The sequence below is a fragment of the Anolis carolinensis genome, chromosome 2 (genome assembly GCF_035594765.1).
Source record: "Anolis carolinensis isolate JA03-04 chromosome 2, rAnoCar3.1.pri, whole genome shotgun sequence".
NCBI lineage: Eukaryota > Metazoa > Chordata > Lepidosauria > Squamata > Dactyloidae > Anolis > Anolis carolinensis.
In genome coordinates, this window is record NC_085842.1 from 131212309 (window position 1) to 131234152 (window position 21844).

The 21844-nt window shown below is 42.7% G+C and overlaps 1 protein-coding gene and 1 long non-coding RNA gene across 2 annotated transcripts in view; one reads left to right on the plus strand and one right to left on the minus strand.

Moving 5' to 3' along the window:
* Positions 1-410: 410 nt before the first annotated feature.
* On the minus strand, positions 411-16571 carry LOC134296231 (uncharacterized). Its single transcript, XR_010002848.1, has 2 exons — positions 12123-16571; positions 411-1250 (listed from the first exon to the last, which is right to left on the minus strand). It is a non-coding gene; the product is annotated as an uncharacterized LOC134296231 (long non-coding RNA).
* Positions 16572-18741: 2170 nt separating this feature from the next.
* slc16a3 (solute carrier family 16 member 3) overlaps positions 18742-21844 on the plus strand; it is a 49147-nt gene continuing 46044 nt past the window's right edge. The window contains exon 1 of the mRNA XM_008104561.2: positions 18742-18876. The gene's annotated coding sequence lies outside the window, so the exon portion shown is untranslated. The remainder of the gene's footprint in view (positions 18877-21844) is intronic.

Sequence of the window (21844 nt, forward strand, 5' to 3'; positions counted from 1 at the left end):
ATAAAATTAGTGTTGGATAAAGGTGTGTCAAAGCATATTTTTCCTGCAGTAAGAAACTATGACATAAAAGTTTTTTTCTCCCTCCACAAAAGCCCAAAAGGTGGGGTAAAGTGGTACTGAACATGGTTTTTTGTAAGAATTCTGATGCAATTTATATTCACTGTAAGAATTCTGATGCAATTCTGATGCAATTTATATTCACTAAACTGGCTACATGGGGATCTCAAGGCTCACTTTCTTCTTCAGTAAACCCCAATGACCTGTCTGATTGGAAATGTTATGACTAATTTCTTGTAGTGATTGCTCAGATTAACACTAATTTCAACATTATAGAGTTTAACTTGTCAAAGGAAATGTGTTCTTGTCAGGTCCCTGGCTGCAGAGCACCAATAACCTTACACAGAGGCCAGTCTCTATCTAATATCTTTATTAAAGAAATATATAAAATCAATAAAAACAAGTGAAGAATATTGTTCAGAAGCAGACCTTTCAGATGAGGTCAAATATAGTCCAGAAATGTATTGTCCAATATAAGATATTAGAGTTCAAAGTTTTAATCCACTTGACCGAAACACACACTTTGCCAAGCAATAGTGTGGGGAAATAACAGAGTCTTAGAGTCCAATGAAGCTTGACAACAAGGCTGGAAATAAACTTGATTCTTGGCTAGATCCGTGACTGGAGACAAGGCAAACATGAAGCATGAAACAGAGTCCGTGGTAAAACCGTGAGACAGGGCAAGGCTTGAAGCTTGATCCGGGAAGCAAGGAACTGGGATTACGAAGTCCACACACGATCTCTCTCCTCAAGCTGATCAATTGACTCCGCAAAGAATCCCTCGCGCCAAACACCTATATTGGGTCTCGTTTTCCCGCCAACAGAACTCTTTCCCTAGAGAACGAGAAGCGAAACCCAACTCTGTCCAGATGCATGACTCCTTAGAATTTCCCAAGGGAAGCAGACCTAATCAGCCATTTGTTTGGCAGCGATTCTCAGGCTTCTCCGATTAGCCTCCCTGACTCCCCTGTCTTTAGAATAAATTTCCCTCCTGGGAAACGGAGGGGAGTTCTGCCCAAGGCCTGTTTGGCTGAATTCTTGAGGGCAAACATCAACATCCTGCAGGTGAAGAGACTCCGGCTCTTGCTGAACCGGCGAAAACCCCATGTTTTCCTCTTCGTCTGCCACAATAGTACTAGGAACAGGACTACAAGGCCCATGAGTCATCACAGTTCTCTTGAAGTATTCTGATTCTGAGAGTAGAGCAAAGGGATACCAGTAATAAAATAAAATAAAATAGTCTTAGGGGTTTCCTCCTGTTTCTTTAACTAGGGTAACATGACACTAATTTCAAGAGACAGGAACTTCCTAGGGCTGTAATTGTAATTTGTGTAGTAACAATACAGTTGATTTAACCTCTTCTACACACCAATGAGGTCAGAGATTGTGTTTTCTGTTTCTTTGCTTAGTAGTGGCAAACTAAAATGTTGGAAACCTTGTAAGTATTTTAGGCAGTGATAGAGGAAAGACTGGTTTTGTATTTATGCTACTGAGGCCCCATTTACACAAACTGTAAAATCCAGAATGATGTGGATTATAACTGGGAAGTAGTTAGAAAACCCACACCTCTAATGTTTCTAGGGCCCCTTTCACACAGCTGAGTAAAATTTTCTGCTTTGGATAGTGTGGATTCGGATATCCCCATTCAAAGCAGATATTGTGGGATCTTCTGCCTTGATATTCTAGGTTATATGACTGTGTGAAAGGGCCCTAAATCAGATCAGTCCTATATTATTAAAAAAAAAAAATTCGTGTCAGGAGCAACCGAAGTTACTTCTGGAGTGAGAGAATTGGCCGTCTGCAATGACGTTGCCCAGGGGACGCCCAGATGTTTTGATGTTTTACCATCCTTGTGGGAGGCTTCTCTCATGTCCCCGCATGGAGCTGGAGCTGATAGAGGGAGCTCATCCGCACTCTCCCCAGGTGGGATTCGAACCTGGCAACTTTCAGGTCAGCAACCCAACCTTCCAGTCACTTAGTCCACTACGCCATCTGGGGGCTCCGATTAAAATAAAATATTAAAATATTAAAATTTAATAAAATATTAAAATAAAGAGACATGTATAGAATTATAAGATCATAGAGTTGGAAGAGACCTCATGGGCCATCCAGTCCAACCCATGCCAAGAAGCAGAAAATTGCATTCAAAGCACCCCCGACAGATGGCCATCCAGCCTCTGCTTAAAAGTCTCCAAAGAAGGAGCCTCCACCACAGTCCGGGGGAGAGAGTTCCACTGCCAAACAGCTCTCACAGTGAGGAAGTTCTTCCTATTGTTCAGGTGGAATCTCCTTCCCTGTAGTTTGAAGCCGTTGTTCCATGTCCTAGTCTCCAGGGCAGCAGAAAACAAGCTTGCTCCCTCCTCCATATGACTTTCCCTCACATATTTATACATGGCTATCATGTCTCCTTTCAGCCTTCTCTACAGTGTTGCAAAGCTATATAGAAATCTAAGTATACTAAATCTTCAGGAAGAGTTACGGCAAGATAAACACAAAGTTCTAGTCAAGCCATGTTAAAATTCAAATGAGTTTATTCCTGCAGTTTTTCAATAAATGGCATGTGTGTTCAGTTGACTGAATGTAACATGTCACAGCTTGATTAAGTAGGTCAGATTGAATCAGTGAATCAGCACAAGCATCCTGCCAGACACAAGGCACTGCTGCATCATGGGTGACATCATGCAGTCATATCTGGCTTCATGAATGCAAGTGATCTTTCTGTTCTTGCCCAGTACTGAACAGCACAACCTTTTAGCCTGTTGGTTGGGAAGGCATTCTCTGGCTGAGAATTCTAGGCACCTCCTTGAACTACAACTCCCCAAATTTCATAAGATGTTGAATGGCAGGTGAAGTGGAATCACAGCACTATAACGGTGGAAGGGGAAAAGACCTCAGTGCAGACCAGGGGTGCCTCTACAATGTAGAATTGATGCACCTTAATTCCAGCAGAATAAGTACACAGATACTTCTGCATGTTTACCGTCAGTATAGATACACTGATAGAAGCAGATTTATGAGTGCAAGTCCAGCTCAGAAGTATCATTGTACTTACTCTATTGATACTGAAGGGATCATAAGTCAGAAAATAGTAGACTTTTGCATATATAGTTTGCCTCTGCATATCATATTAGCTTTTATATAGACAATGTAAGCTCTCTGTATGAGCCAAAGTAACAAAGGACCTGTTCCCCTCCCTTTCTCTTTGAGTCTGTTTTGCCTTTCTCATAGCTATGGTGAAAATAAACTTTGCCTTTGTACTCTCACGAGACTAGATTTTCTGTCTGGTTGCATCCTGTGCCAGAACTCCTTTTTGAGATAAACAATACAGGGTTGGAGTTAGCTTTTAGGTTGCCTTTGCCCAGTAAAGGAATTTTATGGGAATCCAAGCCTATTATTTTCCTGTTTGTTTTACCACCTCAACATAAACGGGCTGGTAGAATGTTGGATAAGCAAAAATGTTGGATAATAAGGAGGGATTAAGGAAAAGCCTATTAAACATCAAATTACGTTAATGATTAAGCACTAGAACATCATGCTTTACAACAAATTGACAGAAAAAGCAGTTCAATACACAGCAACATTATGTATTAATTACTGTATTTACGAATTTAGCACCAAACATTGCAATGTATTGAAAACATTGACTACAAAACACTGAATACTAAAAAGCAAACTGTGTTGGATAATACAGAACATTGAATAAATGAGACTCTACTGTATGTTAAGGAGGAAATGATGAATTATTTAGAGAGAGGCACTTCTATCTTTTGCGGGCCTCTGAGCTGGCTTGGGGGGGGGGGCAGGCAGAGGAGGAAGCTGGATATGGATGAGGAAGGCAGTGATCGTCTCATCAGTTCTAATCTCATGAGGATTAGATACCTACACTGAGAAAGGTTATTTAAATAGCAGTTAAATACGATTAGCTTGCTGCAGATCTCTGGTTAATAAAGTAAATTGTGGCCTTTTGTTTATCAAAGAGCTCACTCAATTCGCTATTAATTTCTTTCTCTTTATGCAATAAATCACAGAATTACAGGGAAGCATAAATTATTGTGTCCAAGCTGCTGCTCTGCCTTTCACCCACAAGATCCATCAGTCAACTGAATGTTTAGAGTGTCATAAGCGCAACACCAGTTTTCTACCAAAAAAGGATAAAAAATTAGAAAAAGACAAATGGCACGTACAGAACAAATATCTCAGGATGATTCATATATCTGAGCTTGGCTGCTCTCCAAAAGGTTACATTTGTTTCTCATACTTCCAGCAAGTTGCCACAACTTAAAGTAGTAATGCTGCCTTTACTCTCACAGCTACAAATTTTATTATGATTTTGGGATAAACTACAAGCAAATTAAAAGTGAAACATGCACTTTAAGATCCCAATCATTTTTTCAACTCTAAAGTAAACATTTGCAGCCCTGATACAGATGAGGACTGGGGATCATGTTGCTTGCCCCAAAGCTTTTTGTTTTGACACAGGCTCTAGGCTGCTTCCTGACAATCCATCAATTTCAAAGGCAACCATCTTAATTACTCAACAAGAAGTATTACTGTCCACAGACCTTACAAATTAAAGTTCACAACATGTAAGGTGAATTAAAAGCAATTGGTTGAAGTCATACAGACAGTGTTTATTTAATGTTTCCCCTCCCCAACACAGAAGTTTTCTAATTCTGACTGCCTCAAAAAAAAAAAAAAAAAACCAACATTGTAATTATCAAAATCACACTGGTCATTTGCAATTAGCCAGCTTGGTTAGCATTGAGTAATCTTGCAGCTGCAACGCCTGGCTGCTACCCCAGGCACCAACTCCAAACATCACCCAGGTTAAAAAGGAAGCACAATTAAAGCTCTGATAGATTGTGGAGACAGAATTTGTGAACCCCACCACCTCCAAGGTGAACTGAACCACCTAAACTGGCCTCTACAGGCCAATGGATAAACTCCACCTCAGACATCAGAAGAGCTGCAAGACCAAGAGCAAGCCACGAGAATAAAGATCCACCTAGAGAAAAAATATTCTTACTATATATCAAGAGAACCACTGACCGCATAGGGAAACTGATGAAGAAACACAATCTACAAACAATCTACACAGCCACCAAGAAAATTCAACAAATGCTAGGTTCAGCAAAGGATAAGAGGGATCCTCTCATCGCTGCAGGAGTCTACTGTATACCATGCAGCTGTAGACAGGTCGACATAGGGACCACCAAACACAGCGCCCTAACACGAATCAAGTAACATAAAAGGAACTGCAGACTAATTCAACCAGAGAAGTCAGCTATAACAGAGCACTTGATGAATCAACCTGGACACAAAATATTATTTGAGAACACAGAAATGCTGGACCACTCTAACAACCACCATGTCCGACTACACAGAGAAGCCACTGAAATCCACAAGGATGTGGACAATTTCAACAGGAACAAAATGAACTAAATCTGGTTACCAGTATTTTAAAAAAAACCACCAAAACCTAGACAGTAAATAAAGAACAACACTCAGAAATGGGAATTCCAGACAGCTAATGATCAAGTGCCAGTGAATGTAAAGGTAAAGGTTTCCCCTGATGTTAAGTCCAGTCGTGTCTGACTCTGGGGGTTGGTGCTCATCTCCATTTCTAAGCCAAAGAGCTGGCGTTGTCCATAGACACCTCCAAGGTCATGTGGCCGGCATGACTGCTTGGAGCACCGTTACCTTCCCGCTGGAGCGGTACCTATTGATCTACTCACATTTTCATGTTTTCGAACTGCTAGGTTGGCAGAAGCTGGAGCTAACAGCGGGCACTCACTCCACTCCCTGGATTCGAACCTGCGACCTTTCGGTCTGCAAGTTCAGCAGCTCAGCACTTTAATACACTGTGCCACCAGGGGCTCCAAGTTAACACCTTCTAAATAATGGATGCCCCCAGGCAGCAACAGCCAGGTTTTGCAGCTGCAAGGCTACTCAATGCCAATCAAACTGGCTAATTGCAACATTCACACTTGCTTCAAACAGACAATAATACTTTCTCCCACCCTGGACATTCCACAGATACACTCCCACTTGCCTTATTTCCAACAGACGTCTGAACAAACCTCTGAGGATGCCAGCTATTGATGTAGATGGAACGTCAGGAGAGAATGCTACTGGAACATGGCCATACAGCCTGAAAAACTCACAGCAACCCAATATTCTAGACCTCTGCAAGTCAAGTTGCTTTTTATGGACGTAAATTCAGCTAAATTATGGGAAAGATTGGACAATATTTTTGTCAATAAATTACTTGCAAGCACACAATGACAACAGCAACAGTTGGAAGGAGGCAAATGCTGAGTATTCAAATACTGTTCAGTATAAAGTGCATTAGATTTCCATGGAAACACAGTCTGCATATCTTTGTGTTAAAATACTAACATTACCTGGTTTTGCTAAAGGTGCAAACCTATTTATCATTGACATTTCAAATGCAGAGGGAGTCTACAATGCAATATAGTGCAATATAGTCATCCAGTATGCTTTGTTAAAGATGGTTTGATCTCTGGTGTTAGTGGATTAGTTAATCCCTTCCCCTTTTTTGTCATGCTAATGACAGAGCAAAAGGCAGACCCAACAGCAAGGCTCTTTGTTTGCATGAAGAGCCTGTTATTCACAGAGAAAGTGGAGGTTAAACATTGATCAGCAACCCATTTTACAAGCAGCCACTCCCTGGCTACTTTCAGAGCAACCGAACAGTGAGCAACTAAGCAATTACTCTGTGATTAAAAGTTGTAAATAGTTAATAAACCGTAAAACTATAAAGCTAATAGTAGAGGACTATAAAATAGTTAAATTGTGGGATATAAAACAATAAAACTTAGATAAAATCAAACAAAATTAAGAATTCCTAGCAAAAGCAGATTTTCAGCAAAAAAAGGGGGGGGGGGAAATGTCATTCCAGTAATCCCCAAAACTTTAAAATCTCTTTTTAAATCAGATGCAGTGTATCCCTGCATCTTTCAATTACTTTTTTAAAAGGTTACTCTTTTAAAAATTGTAAGCAGACTTTTGGCTATTTTCAATTTTAGTTTTCCCATTGTTTTGTGCAGAAAGCTTGGTATAGCAATTCCTGGGAGCATGAAATAGAACTTTCCCCCACTATTTTGACAGCATAATAATAAAAATAATGGTGTCTAAAAGTAAAGTTTAGTCCTAAGGCTTTTCGTACTATGATGCCAATGACAAAACATAATAACGCATGGCATTTTAAGTAGGGAGTCACTCAAACCAGGATTTCATAGTTAGGTCCAGGCTCCTTCGCCATCATGACAGCCAGAGGGAGAAGATGGTGAAATGGTAGCTAGCTACGTCAAAGACCAAACTTCTATTGTTCACTATCTAAGCAGAGCTGTAACTGAATATGAAGAGGTACTTACTCACACTGTGCTTCTAGGCAAAACCCTGTAAACTCGGGGCCCTTCCAGACAGGCTCTATTTCCCAGGATCTGATCCTGGGTTTTCTGCTTTAAACTGGATTATATGGGTCCAAGTTGCAGGATAAACAGATCCGATCCTGGGATATAGGGCTGTTTGGAAGGGCCCTCAGCTTTCCACAGGAAGAAAAAACCAGCACCTCTCTACCTCCCTCCATCCCTCACCATCCACATAAGCAGCAGCAGGGTTCAGAGAAGGAGAAGACATAGTCCCCATCCACACAGCTGAATAAAATCCCCCATTTTCTGCATTGAATTGAAATATATGGCAGTGTGGACTCAGATAACCTAGTTCAAAGCTGATATTGTGGGAATTTCTGCCTTGATATTCTGGGTTATATGGCTGTGGGGAAGGGCTCATAGCTGTAGGAACATTGGGGTAGACTTACTAGCTGGAGAACTCCCTTCACTCTTTTTTCTCAACTAGAGGAAAGTGAAAAATAGAAAAGATTGGTTTTTGAATCATTTTCTTTGAAAAATTCTTATACCCTTTACTTGTCTCAATAAAAAGTTAAGTCTAAACCTTTATTATTAGTTCTCATGCGAGCTGATCTGTTGAATTGTTTGTTGACTGCTGAGTCTACTAATATTAGCAAGTTTGTTTTCTGCCTCCCTGGAGACTAGGATGTGGAACAATGGCTTTAAACTACAAGAAAGGAGATTTCACCTGAACATTAGGAAGAACATTAGGAAGAACTGTTCAGCAGTGGAGCTCTCTGCCCCGCAGTGTAGTGGAGGCTCCTTCTTTGGAGGCTTTTAAGCAGAGGCTGGATGGCCATCTGTCGGGGGTGCTTTGAATGCGATTTCCTGCTTCTTAGCAGGGGGTTGGACTGGATAGCCCATGAGGTCTCTTCCAACTCTATCATTCTATGATTCTATGATTAAAGTCTCATTATTGAGTGAACTTAATCTAGTTGGGACTCACATAGGATATATGTCATATAGTTAAAGATGTACACCTTATTAATCCACCAAATATAAGGTCTCTGCCCTTTTGTATCTCCCTTTCACTCTTTTAGTTTTTTATGTATTAGTTTATATGTACATAATATATTACAGGAACATCTTTTTTATATCATCCAGGTATTTTGTATCAGTTTCCCCCTTTATGGTGAGATCCATAAGTTGAAGAGACTGGGGACCACGCTGTGCACATAAACTAGTCCTATCCCCGACATATGTATATACATTAAAGATATGCCATCTGATATCTGCTCCTGAGTTTGATCAAGAGGAGAGGATCATTCATTTTTACCACTAGATTATGAGAGTTAATATCAGAGAGAGAAAGAGGCAAAGTCAGAACTACAGAGCTGAATTGTTACATACCTTACTAGCCAGCAATGCTCTGCATGAAATACTATTGTCTGTCCCACCCACCCACAAAGGCAAGCAACTGGCAGCTGTGCTGATTTGTCCTGAAATGGCATTAATCCAGACTCATTTAGAAGAACCATCAAGTCTGTAAAGAATGGAGGATTCCTCTTAGTCACCCTTTTATGTTGATGATTGAGTATTGTCTCAGATCCATTTTATTAATCTTTTCGGGTACTTCAAGGGTTGCTAGGCCACCAACTCTAATTGTATTCTATTCATTTATTTAAACTATTGTTGCTGTGTGCTTTCAAGTCATTTCTGATTTATGACAATCCCAAGGCAAACCTATAACGTAGTTTTCTTGGCATAATGTTTAAGAGAGGGGTTGCTTTTGTCTTCCTTTGAGGCTCAGACTACAAATAATTATTTAGCTATATACTACCAATAGAGAGTCAATGTGCCACAGTGGCTTAAGTGTTGGACTAGGACTCTGGGAATCCATAGTTTACATCCCTTCTCAGCCATGGAAACCCGCTGGGTGGCCTTGGGCAAGTCACACTGTCTTCAGGGAAAAGCAAAATCAACCCTCTCTGAGCAAACCTTGCCAAGAAAACCTCGTGATAGGGTTGTCATAAGTCAGACATTACTTTCTGCCAAAGTCAGGAGGCACGTGACAACAATCTTCAGATAGGCCTCCAACATAGAATACTGTGTGAATCTAGTTTGCTTCCTGCTTACTGTAACACAAGTAAACACATTTCTAGTCAAGTATGTGGCAGAGAAAGAAATAGGGAGATACTTGACAAACATATAAGAATAGAAGAAGATTCCTTTAGGGTTAGGGCAAAAGTTCATTAGTCAGTATTTCACTTTCTGTAATGACTAATTTTTGGAAATATTTCGCAAAAGTACTATGATGAGAAATAGTTTTGGAGAGTCATTATAGTGGCTAGAGTACAATTGTGTGTAAGCCCCACTAAGCCACTGAACTTTTTATGTAGTTTGGAGGGCATTTCATGGTATTTTTCTCAATGTTTTCATTTCACACTACATCCATTGTATATATTCAGGGGTTCAGAAGAGCACATATGATCAAATGGTTTCTGGTCTCTTTGAGCATATGAAAGCCAATTTGAACATATGAAAGTACAAGAGTGAGAGTGATAATAAACATATACTTGTTTCTATATACTTGTTTTAATAGACAAAGGTATATGCAAAAATTGTTAGTACATAATAAGGCACAGTATATACAGTGAAACATAAAACTGTTGCATTCACAATATCATGAATATACTTATTTCTTTCTATAAGAATGAACCTACTCCTCCTCGCAAGAGGTTGCAATGTTCATGTATGAAAATATTCTTCTTTCTTGTACTGGAAACTTCCACTATTTGTCTCTTTAAACAGATGAATGTACTCCTCTTCACATAAACCTGTTGCATTCACATACGAAGAGTGTTCTTGTTTCTTGTTGTATGAGAATGGACTTGTGGTGTGCAATCCACAACCAGTTTCGTCTCCTCACTGAATCTTCATCTGGTGGTTGAGCTCTCAAATATTTAAGTTCAATAATCAAGGACTGTAATCAATTATATTTGTAGTTTTTCTAGTAGTGTGGAACAAGTTCTCCTAGGTGATGCTCTGCTCAAAGTTTTATTCCATAGCGAGTATTAGTCACTCACAAGAGAACACAAAACATTAAAGATATGTTGTACTAACAAGTTTTGCATATACCTTTGTCTATTGAAACAAGTACAGTATATGTTTATTATCACTCTTACTCTTGTACTATTGGAATAGTGGATAATTGGCTTTCTGATCCAAGAGAATAAATTTTCTTTCCCTTTGAGCATATGCCATATTAATTATATTTGTAAACGTCTTTCAAACATTTTTAAGGTGTGGTGGTATGTATTAACATAACAGGAAATGGAGAGCCTATAGCTTCTTCAGGAAGTTGTGAGACAGTTGTTTCTAGCAAGCCCATGCTCATTATCTTTGTAAAGAAAATGAACAGTCAGCAATTACTGTTAAGAGGGCACATAACATCTTAGATGTATGATATTCAAAGTACAAAGTGTGGATTTTGACCTTTAAAGCCCTACATGGTTTGGGTCCAGGTTACCTATAGGATTGCCTTCTTCCGTACAATTTACCCTTTAGGACATTGAGGTCCTCTGGGAGACACTTACTCCAACCTGCTAGAAACTGATTGGTTACTTCGGCCACCCCAAGACTGTGAAACAACCTGCCAGAAAAGATCTGACAGAAAAATGAGCTGTCGGAATTTAAACACATCTGAAACCCTATCTCTGCTGGCAGTCCTACACAGTCAGTTTTAACTGTGAATTTTAAACTTACATCTTGTATTCACTATAATTTAATATTTGTTCTGTGCATTTAATGTATATATTTTGTAGAAATATGTTTTTATATGTGTATTTTATATAATGTTTATGCTGATTATGTGTTTTCAGCTATGTTGTAATCCGCCTACCCACAAGGAGAGGCAGATAAGAAATAAAATTATCATCATCATCATCACCATCATCATCATCATCATCATCATCATCATCGTGTGTGATATGGGAGAGCTAGGCTATGAACATTAATGAGAATAAGGCTGGGACTAGGGGTAGAATTCATATCATTGGCCAACATGTGTTATTGGGAAATAAGTAGAAGAATATAGTGCACAATCAGGACTCCAGTTGTACTATTGAGGCAAGAAAATTACTACATCGGTAATGAGGATTGGATTTGTTCATCTTCTGAGTCCCTGTTACATGTTCCTCCTCCAGGTGCGGGAGTGAGATGGGACCTTTTGATTAGCATTATCCGTACTCTAAAAACTAATTCTTAGGAAGGTTAGATTAGCTTCTTTGTGATCAGCCTTTACACTTATGGTAAAAATTATATTGTTTCACTGAGGTTTCGGTTATGAATGCTGCTCCTTTATTTTAAAGGGTTGGGAAAATAAGGCCCATAAGCCTTTCAGAAATAGTAATGGCAAGGCAGAATAAAAATATAAATGGCATACAACCCCCCTGTTACGTGAGTTCCACTGGCTGGCCGTCTGCTATCAATCACAATGGAAAGTGCTGGCCTTGGCTTATAAAGCCCTAAACCAGTGGTTCTCAACTTGTGGGTCCCCAAGTGATTTGACCTACAACTCCCAGAATTCCCAGCCAGTCTAGCAGCTGTTGGGATTTCTGGGAGTTGAAGGCCAAAACTTCTGGGGACCCCAGGTTGAGAATCACTGCACTAAACAGTTTTAGCCCATCTTACCTGTCCAAATGTATCTTCCTCTATGAACCATCCAAGAGGTTAAAATCATCTGGGGATGCCCTGCTCTTAGTCCCATCTCCTTCGCAGGCGCAACTGGTGCGGATGAGAGACAGGGCCTTCTCAGTGGTGGCCCCTTGGCTGTGGAACTCTCTCCCCAGTGAAATTAGATCAGCTCCCTCCTTCCTGTCCTTCAGAAAGAAAGTGAAGACATGGGTGTGGGGCCATGCCTTTGAACAATAATCTGCAATGCAATAAGTTACTATGGGACAGTGCAATTCATGATTGAATGGCTCCTAGAATATGCCTTTGGATTGCATGGATTTTAAGTAACTGTTTTTAAGATTATGATGTTTTAATTATGGATATTAATGTATATGTGTTGTTTTTACCCTTTGTATGTATATGTGGCATCGAATAGTGCCTTTCTTGTGAGCCACCCTGAGTCCCCTTCGAGGTGAGAAGGACAGGATATAAATGCAATAAATAAATAATGTTGAATAGTAATGCTTACCTGTTACACATTGCTGAGTCAGCTTCCTTTCAGGCTTTTGATTGGGAGTAGAAGTGGAAGAATTAAGCAAAAGGGGTGGATATATTCCTCCTTTACTAAAAGCAGACATTTCAATGATAGCAAGCATCTTTGAATATATCTTTAATAAGCTTTTATGGATTTTAACTATGTTTTAATAACATTGATATTTAATTCTGTTTTAATGTTTGTATATGTTATGATTGAGCCTCATGGCTCTGCTACTGGCAGACGTGGACGTAAGACTCCTCGAGAGTCAGATACTCTCGAGGAGCGAGAAAGAAAGAGGCTGCGAGATATCTTTGCAGAACCATCTGACGAAGAGTCTTTTGAGGGGTTTACGGAGAGAATGGAGGAAGAGCTGGTTAGCTCAGAAGAGGATGAGATGGATTGGACTCGGGTAAGGGAGGAATTGGGTGCCACTGGCAATGATGGGATGGAAGATGATTGGGGACCTTCAGGACTAGACCCATGGACAAGCTGGAGGGATGGGACGGGATCCACAGCTGGGGATGCTGTGGGGCGTAGTCAGAGGTGTTCCAGTTCTGATGAGGAAAGTGATGAGGAAACGCCCGGGTTAAGGAGAACAGCTGATAGTGATGAGGACTTGTAACTGGCATAAAATGGGGCTTGGGAGCAATAGCAAATTGCGTTGGGCAAGGTAATCTGGACAAACGCTTGGGATCTGTGTGGGACGTTTTCCTGAAGACGGGTGTGTTTCGTGTGCTGATTACGTAAGTTGTTTTGGAATTTGGGTTCAGACGGCGGGAGGAATTGTGTGGGCTTTTGTTTGTGCAAACCTCTGCTTAATCTCAATAGCTTTGACCTTCCGTCGTCTTCTTGACGGACGCCATCTGCTACTCTGGATTTACGGACTGAACTGACTACGGGCTTGGATTCTCCTTCTGGACTTGGAAAACTGCAAACGTCTGCTTCTGCCTATCGACCTTCGGAAAGAACTGGGACTACTCTACTGCTTCAATCCTCGGCTGTTGTGTTTGTATTGGAAGTTTGCCTGCTGTGTGTAGGAGTGACTTCTAAGTTACTCAAAACATAGTACTGGCAGCAGAGAGGCATCTGCTGCCAATTAGTTACATTCTTTTGAACTCTTTGTTTCCCAGCTTCTGTTTTGTTTGTTCCCAAGCTGAAGCAAGCTGTTTTGATTTTACCCGGATTAAACTCCGGTTTAATCCGGTTTATCTTTTGAACGTTTTTCTTGCCCCTTTTTTGCTTTTTGAGGCTAATGTTGCCTGGCCCTTGTCTTTTACGGGCATTTTGAGTTCTGTAAATCCAATAAACTCTGTTATCTTTGATCTTGTGGCGTTCTGTCCTTGACAGTATATTTGTGTATTTTAAATTATATTGAAATGTTTTTAATGTAAGACACTTTAAATCTTCTCTGTGGAGAGAAAAAGCAGAGTATAAATAAACATAGTAGTAATAATACTTTAGGTGTGGAATCAGATGAGAGTTTTCATTTTAATATCTTGTTTCTCATTTAGTGATTGTAGATATTATAAAATGGACCGAGTGATTATGCAGAAGTGTGCATTTAAAAGGGAGAAGCGACTGGAAGATCTGGATCATCACAGTTGCTTTTAGAATTGAATTTAAGGCAACTAAACTGAAGTATATATTTTAAACATGTATTAAATCCTGTGACAATGATGTTTAAGAACAAAATTACTGTACTCTTGTTTTACAGGTTAATACATTATATGCCATTAGGTACTAGAAAACAGCATTTTAAAAGTTAGGATTATAATCTAAAGGGGGCTGTTTTACCATGCTATCTTGAGAGAGAAGATAATGGCATAAGGGACGCCTATGGAACGCCCTCCCCATTGAAATCAGGCAGGCTCCCTCCGTCCTATCCTTCCGTAGGAAGGTTAAAACTTGGTTGTGTGGCCAGGCCTTCGAATAAGAATCAGCAGCACTAATTACTATTATGTACGCTGGAACTCAATTGACAGACCCAGTCTTTTAAACTTGAACATGCCTATCTGTATTTTATAATGCGTTTTATGAATGTTTTATGTAAGTTAATTTTTTAACTGATTTATAGTGTATTGTACAGGTTTTATATGTGTGTTTTATTGTAAGCCGCCCTGAGTCCCCTGTTGGGTGAGAAGGGCGGGATATAAATGTTGTAATAAAATAAATAAATAAGGGTGCAAACAAAGAATTGCAGTGACAAAAGTGGGGAACCAAATGGACCAGAAGGAAGGGAGGAAATGGGAAAGGAAAAAAAACTTATCAGCCCCTTGGATATATATGTGTTATCACAGAATCCCAAGAATATGGAAAGCATTTCCAAAGGCATCCGTGGAAGAAGTCAAAGGTTGGCAGACTGTAATAACCCACCCGAGACGAAGTGTTGTCATGAGTTATTAATATCCGCTTTGGCATGTAGTTCCTACAAGAGTCATGGTGCAATCAGAAGTAAGCCCTATTGATTTCAATGAGATTTATTCCTTAGTAAGTGAGTATAACCTTGGAGCCTGAGGGCAAGAAGCAGCTGAGGTCACTTTAAGGACCACCGGTTTCGCTTTTGTAAGTGTCACTGTCTTATTCTCTGTGCCGACAGGCTCACCAAGAATGGCTTATATAAGACTTAAAAGAACAATAATATGTTATTAAATCTGAAAAAAGATTAAGAGAGGGCAATAGTAACAGCTGCTGTTTTTTAAATTTCCTATCCCAAGGCTATTGCTTTATGACTGGCTTCCTCTTCCTCTCTTGCTCATGTGTCTGGCACAATTCCTATTTCTGCCTGAAGGAGAGCAGCAAGTGCCTTGGCCATAGACACAGTGCAGGGGCTACCAGGCCAGTTAAATTGTGTTAGCCTTGAAGCAGGAAATGTCACAGGCGTCTTTTCCCCTTTGTGGTGATACAGATATAATTTTAAAGAAGTAACAAGTTGCTTCTCTTATGTGGCACCCAAAATCTGCTCCTTAGCACAGTCGTCTCTCTCTGCCTAATCAATGACAAAGGTGACACTGAGCAGCTTCTAGTGACATTATGACAGTTGTGTGATAACTTGAAGTCTCTTCTTAATAAGAGAGAAGGAAAGACATATTTTTTCCTGACATGACAGTTATTCAGAGAATTTACTGAGGGATGTATGATTATCATAGTTAAGGTTAGAGGTGTCAAATATAAGATTTGGTGGTCAATATTGCTCACATACTTGACTTATTTCCATTATAACCCAAAGTACTTTTCCCAGATTTCTCCCACAGAGTAATGTTTCTTCAGAGCTCAGAGGTCAACACATTTATCTGAGCAAAGGGGCCAATTTGTTTTGTGTTATATTTATAACAGAATAGAAATGTTGCTACTTTGACATGTAACTGGTGATTTGGTATTTAATTTTGACAGAATATATGTATTTTAAAAAGTGAAACGGTAGATTAGAGATAAGGGAATAGTGAAGAAAATGTGGCAGCCCCAAGCCATACTTTTGTGTCATCACAAATTCCCTATGAAGACTTCCTATTGCCCCTGTGCCTATTTTGGGCTAACTTTCAACTAGTTTTCTGCCCCCAAATGCACATCCATATTCCCACAAGTACATAAGTTTACTTTAGTTTCCTCAGAATCAGCCACACACTGAAAAACAATGAGAATGGGCTGAAATGCTGCCTGGGAGTGCTGCAACGTCACTTCTGGTACACCTGAATGCATCAATGGAGTCCATCAATGAGAGCAGGGAAACAAAAGTGGCCCACCTTTTCCACACAGCTGCTCACTCCTTGCAGAAGCCAGGGAGCTGTGGCTTCCTTTGCTGGAGGCCCATCTACACTGCCCATTTAATTCAGTTTGAAACTCGCTTCAGACTGTTGTTGAAGGCTTTCATGGTCGTAATCACTAGTATGTTGTGAGTTTTCCGGGCTGTATGGCCATGTTCCAGAAGCATTCTCTCCTAACGTTTCACCCACATCTATGGCAGGCCTCCTCAGAGTTTGAGGGATCTGACCCCTCAACCTCTGAGGATGCCTGCCATAGATGTGAGAGAAATGTCAGGAGAGAATGCTTCTGGAACATGGCCATACAGCCCGGAAAACTCACAACAACCTAGCTTCAGACTGCAGCAGGCCCCACAACAACCTCCCACAAAAGCACATGAAGGACAGCCCTCAATATGCATCAGTGTTCTGTGGTTTCTGTTATCACCATCCTGGCCTCAAACTGGGTCCAGGATGTCTTGTGTAATCATCTGCACAGCGAAAACACTTTCTTCAATACCAGTTTGATACTGCATTAAATGGATCTGAGTCATTCTACCTGCATGAAATGTCATGCTATCGCATACAGTTGTCTGTTTCATTCAGGCCTAAAAGTAGAAGGGGTCCCAGAAACTAAAATCTCTCAGGAATAATGCTAAATAATTATGTTGCCCAAGGGAACTGTGAGCCTGAGGGAAAAGAAAGGCATCCGAGGCTGATACGTTTGAGTGTTGTTAAGGAATAATAATAATAGCCTTTAATTTTATCCCACCCTATCTCCCTGAGGGGACTCATAGCGATAAGCAGTGGCAACAGATGAAAGACAGTACAAGCCTCCAAAATAGCCTTCACACAAAAGGCCAATGGGACAGAGTGCTGGCACTCAATGAAAGAATCCTGAATGCCAGGACTGGGGGAGAAGTGAACTTTAGTTCTCCAGATGTGGATTACCGGCATTATTTCCTGCCACTCCCCAGACTGTTTGAGATCCAGACTGTTATTTCTTGCCACTCCTTAGACTCCTGAGGATTCATGAGGTTTGAGAACATCAGACAGATTCCCCAGCACTGTTATAAAAAGAGGGTTAGAGCTCGGGTCCAGGGATGCAGACCACATTGGAGGCGGTGACACCTCAATGACTGTCTATAATTTTTTGTGCAGTCTTTTGGTTGAACTTTGAGTGTACAAAACCCTGCTGTGCTAGATCCCAACCCCAGTTCCCTCCCCCAGGTGGAAAAGGGTTGATGATGGGTGACACTATGGGTGTCCCCAACCCTTGTGATGCTGTTGCTCTGGTCCCTTCCAAGGCGGAGGAATGCATTCAGGCTGCCCGTCCCAAGTCCCCGCATGGCCGAGTGCGGTTGAACTGGATGGCCCCTGTGGTCTCCTCCAATGCTATGCTTCTAAATCAGTGGTTCTCAACCTGTGGTCCATGGGCCACCAGTGGTCCCCAAGAACTAAAATATGGTCCACAGTCTCACCGTTACTACACTGTTGCAACGAGAGTGACTGGTCTTGCAAAACCCTCATAGTGTGGAGGCAACAGGGATGATGGGACAGGAGAAGCTGACTGCCTAGGAAAGGTGCAACAACAAGCCTCCTGACTGCTGCTTCTCCTCCTCCTTCCCCCTGAGCAGAGCTGTTCCATATGGTGCCTGGAAGAGGGGGCACCTTGTTGTATTCGTTTTTAGGCCTGTTCCTGGGGTTATTTGGGGTGCTGATCCAGAAAATTGCATTGGATACAGCACATCCACTCTAGATTATTAAATATGGTTTTCTGTGGGCGAGCAGATGGCGACTACTGGATGGCATATGTTGTGTATCAGAAACTAGAGCTGATGTGGTCTATGCAAGGCAATTTTCTGAATCAGCACCCTAAACAGCCAAACCGAATCTAAAGTTGACCAAAAACTGATTGGTAACTCTTCTGATACTAATGTTGCCCCTGGTCAAAAAAGGGTTGGGAATGAAAACCAAAAACTGTTCTAAATTCCCTGTGGGGTGAAATCTGAACTTTACGGGCGCTCTCCAAGGTGCTGAAGGCTTTCCTTTCTGCTGCCCTGGCCCTCCCTCGTTCTCTCTGTCCTTAATCCCGCCCAGCTGGATCCAGTCCTTTGGACACTTGTGACTCCCCTGGTTCTGATCCGGTCCTGGTTTGGATCGAGAGGATCAAATCCCGCCCACTGTGTCTCTCCGCGGGAGTTCTGCCCACCCACGTTGGACAACAAACAAACATCCACCTTTAGCCAACCAGCCGGCCGCCCAGTCTCGACCTCCCCCCCCCCCACACACACACACAGACACACACACCCCGTGGGAGGCGCCAGGACCATCTCGCCGCCCGCCCGCCCGCCCGCCCGCCCTCTGCCTCCCCGGCGTCGCCCGCAGAGGAGCTGCCTTCCCAGACCCGCGCCCCAGCCCCAGCCGCCCACTCGCCCCGGGAGCGGAGACCCCCGACCCCATAGGAGGAGGAGGCGCCCTCGCCGCAGGACCCCAGGTGAGTCAGGGGACGAGGAGTGGAGGGGGGGCTTCCCCTTGCCTCGGCGCCCGCAGCATCCCGGCCGCTGGGCAGGGCCCTCCTGGGCCAGGAGGAGTAGAGGGCTTCGCGTAGAGGGCTTCGCGTAGGCCGGGTGCCTACGTGCGCGCCGCTGGGTTTGGACTCCGCGCCTCTCCTCGTCGTCCTCCTGGCAGCCCCGGAGCGCCGCTCTCTGCTGCCCGCTCTGCCCTGCCGCGGGCGGGAAGGCAGCCTCCTCGGGCGCCGGAGCATCTGTGGGGCTGAAGCGCCTGAGAGCTGCCAGGCTCTTTTCCCGCTCGCCCGCCCTTTCCTGCATCTCCTCCTCGCCCCATGCTGTAAACCCTAGCTTTTCTTGGTTCCGAGGATGAGTTGTAAATGTAACATCGCCTCCCTGCCAATGTCAGAGTGACCCTGGCGGCTCTGGGTGCTGCTGCCCCTTCCCTCCCTCCCTCCCTCCCTCCCGGGAGTCTCCGTGGCGACTTCAAGGATCGGGGAGCGGCTCGTGCCACTTACTCCGCGCGCGCTTCTTCCGCCAAGTTGGGCTCCGCTGGCCCCAAAGGGAAGCCTCTCCGGGGCCCTCTTGGTCCCTTTCGCTCTCGTTGTACGTGTTCCAGGCGATCCTCACAGCCATATAACCCAGAATATCGAGGCAGAAAATCCCACAATATCTGTTTTGAACTGGGTTTTTTTTCCCGTGTCAGGAGCGACTTGAGAAACTGCAAGACGCTTCTAGTGTGAGAGAATTGACCGTCTGCAAGGACGTTGCCCAGGGGACGCCCGGATGTTTTGATGTTTTTATTCTCCATGTGGGAGGCTTCTCTCATGTCCCCGCATGGAGCTGGAGCTGATAGAGGGAACTCACCCGCACTCTCCCCGAGTTGGATTCCAAGGGGCCACCTTCAGGTCAGCAACCCGACCTTCAAGTCATTAGTCCTGCCAGCACAAGGGTTTAACCCACTGCGCCACCGGGGGTTCCTTTGAACTGGGTGATCTGAGTCCACACTGCCACATATTCCAGTTCAAAGCAGATAATGTGGGATTTTATTCAGCGGTGTGGAAGGGGCCACGGTCTCCCTCGGCCTCTTTTCCTCCCCGTCTCTCTCCTCCTCCATTTTCGGGCCTGCTTGGCCTGAATGGCTTGGGGTGGGCGATGCTCGGGGACCCTTCGTGCCGTGGGGCGCCTCAGCAGCCCTCGCGTCCTGAGCTTCAGGCGATGAAGAGGAGGCTGGCTCTCTGGCGAGGCTGAAGGATCATCCCGCTCTCCCTTCCCCTGACATTTCGCCGGGATTGACACTCTGCAGCGGGTCCAAAGGAAGGAGAGTGGAATTGCCCGGGAGGGAAGGAAAGAGCCTTGAGCTCAAGCAGTCTTTCCTTGAGGTCTTATCAGAGCGTAATGCGACATGCAGGTGTACGAGCGACTAATGTGTATGTGTGCCTTTGGGTCAAACTGTTGGCATGTGGTGACTCCATGGACTTGTAGCAGGGCTGTAACCCCCCCCCCCCAAATTTTTTTCAAGTTTTTTTAAAAACTGGTTTATTCATGAATGTTAGTGTTCATTGAAGTTTATCGATGGAGCCTGATTTCTAAATTATTTTGCGTTATGGAACTGCTCTTCATGATTTGCTAAAAAAAAAGTTTCGACCCTCCCCCCACCAACACCAATTTTTTTTTCTGGCTATGGCCCTGATTTGTAGGGTTTTCTTAAAAAGGTAAAGGTTTTCCCCTGACGTTAAGTCCAGTCGTGACCGACTTTGGGGGTTGGTGCTCATCTCCATTTCTAAGCCGAAGAGCCGGCGTTGTCCGTAGACACCTCCAAGGTCATGTGGCAGGCATGACTGCATGATTTTCTTGGGTAAAGAATATTACACAGAAATGCTGAAACACCATGTCAGACTACACAGAGAAGCCATTGAAATCCACAAGCATGTGGACAATTTCAACAGAAAGGAGGGAAACATGAAAATGAACATCTGGGTACCAGTATAAAAAAACTCTAAAATCAGGACAGTAAATAAAGAACAATACTCTGAAAAAAGGAGAATTCTGGACATGAAATAATCAGGGCCAGCTAACACCTCCCAATAAAGGATTCCCCCAAGCAGGAATCACCCAGGCCTTGAAGCTGTAAGCTTTTTCAATTAATCAAGGTGATTAATTGCAGCATTCACACTTGCCTCCCACAGACAAGAGTTCTTTCTCCCACCCTGGACTTTCAACAGATATATAAACCCCACTTGCCTAGTTTCCAACAGACCTCACATCCTCTAAGGATGCCTGCCATAGATGTGGGTGAAATGTCAGGAGGGAATGCTTCTGGAACATGGCCATACAGCCCAGAAAACTCACAGCAACCCAACATTCAGAAAGAGTTTTGCTAGAAAAGCATCTGGGAATCTTGAGTGGTCTCCTATCCAAGTACTAATCAGGACTGACTCTGCGTAGTTACATCAGTCCTCTTAGTCATAGTAAATGGCTAGTGCTGAATTTTAATAAAACAATAGTTTAGGGTCTGCTTGCACTTACTTGGAAGCTACGTCCGGTAAGACCCACTCATCTCCAAACACAAGATGAAGGGAAGTAGGTGAGCTGCTCCAAATAAATAAATAAATAAAACAACCAAAACACACTAGTAGTACTATTATTTCTAGACTGGATGGTTGCCAATTGAAAGGGTTATCTACCTCAGATTTCTTTTTGTAGCTTTTCATAGCTTCTTTTTGTATATTTTACTACTTCCACTTATCACTTGGGGCAGGATCTAGTAAACTCCAAGTTCTGGCAAATATGATAAAGAATTGTATTCAGGATTTTGTTTTGTTTTCTATAGCATCACAGCCAATGCTCAGATACTTGTTGCTGACCTCATTTAATCCCATGGTTTTGGGTTTTTTTTAATGAATCTAGGATATTTGCTTAGATCTGAAACACTGTCCCAGGGATAGATTTTGT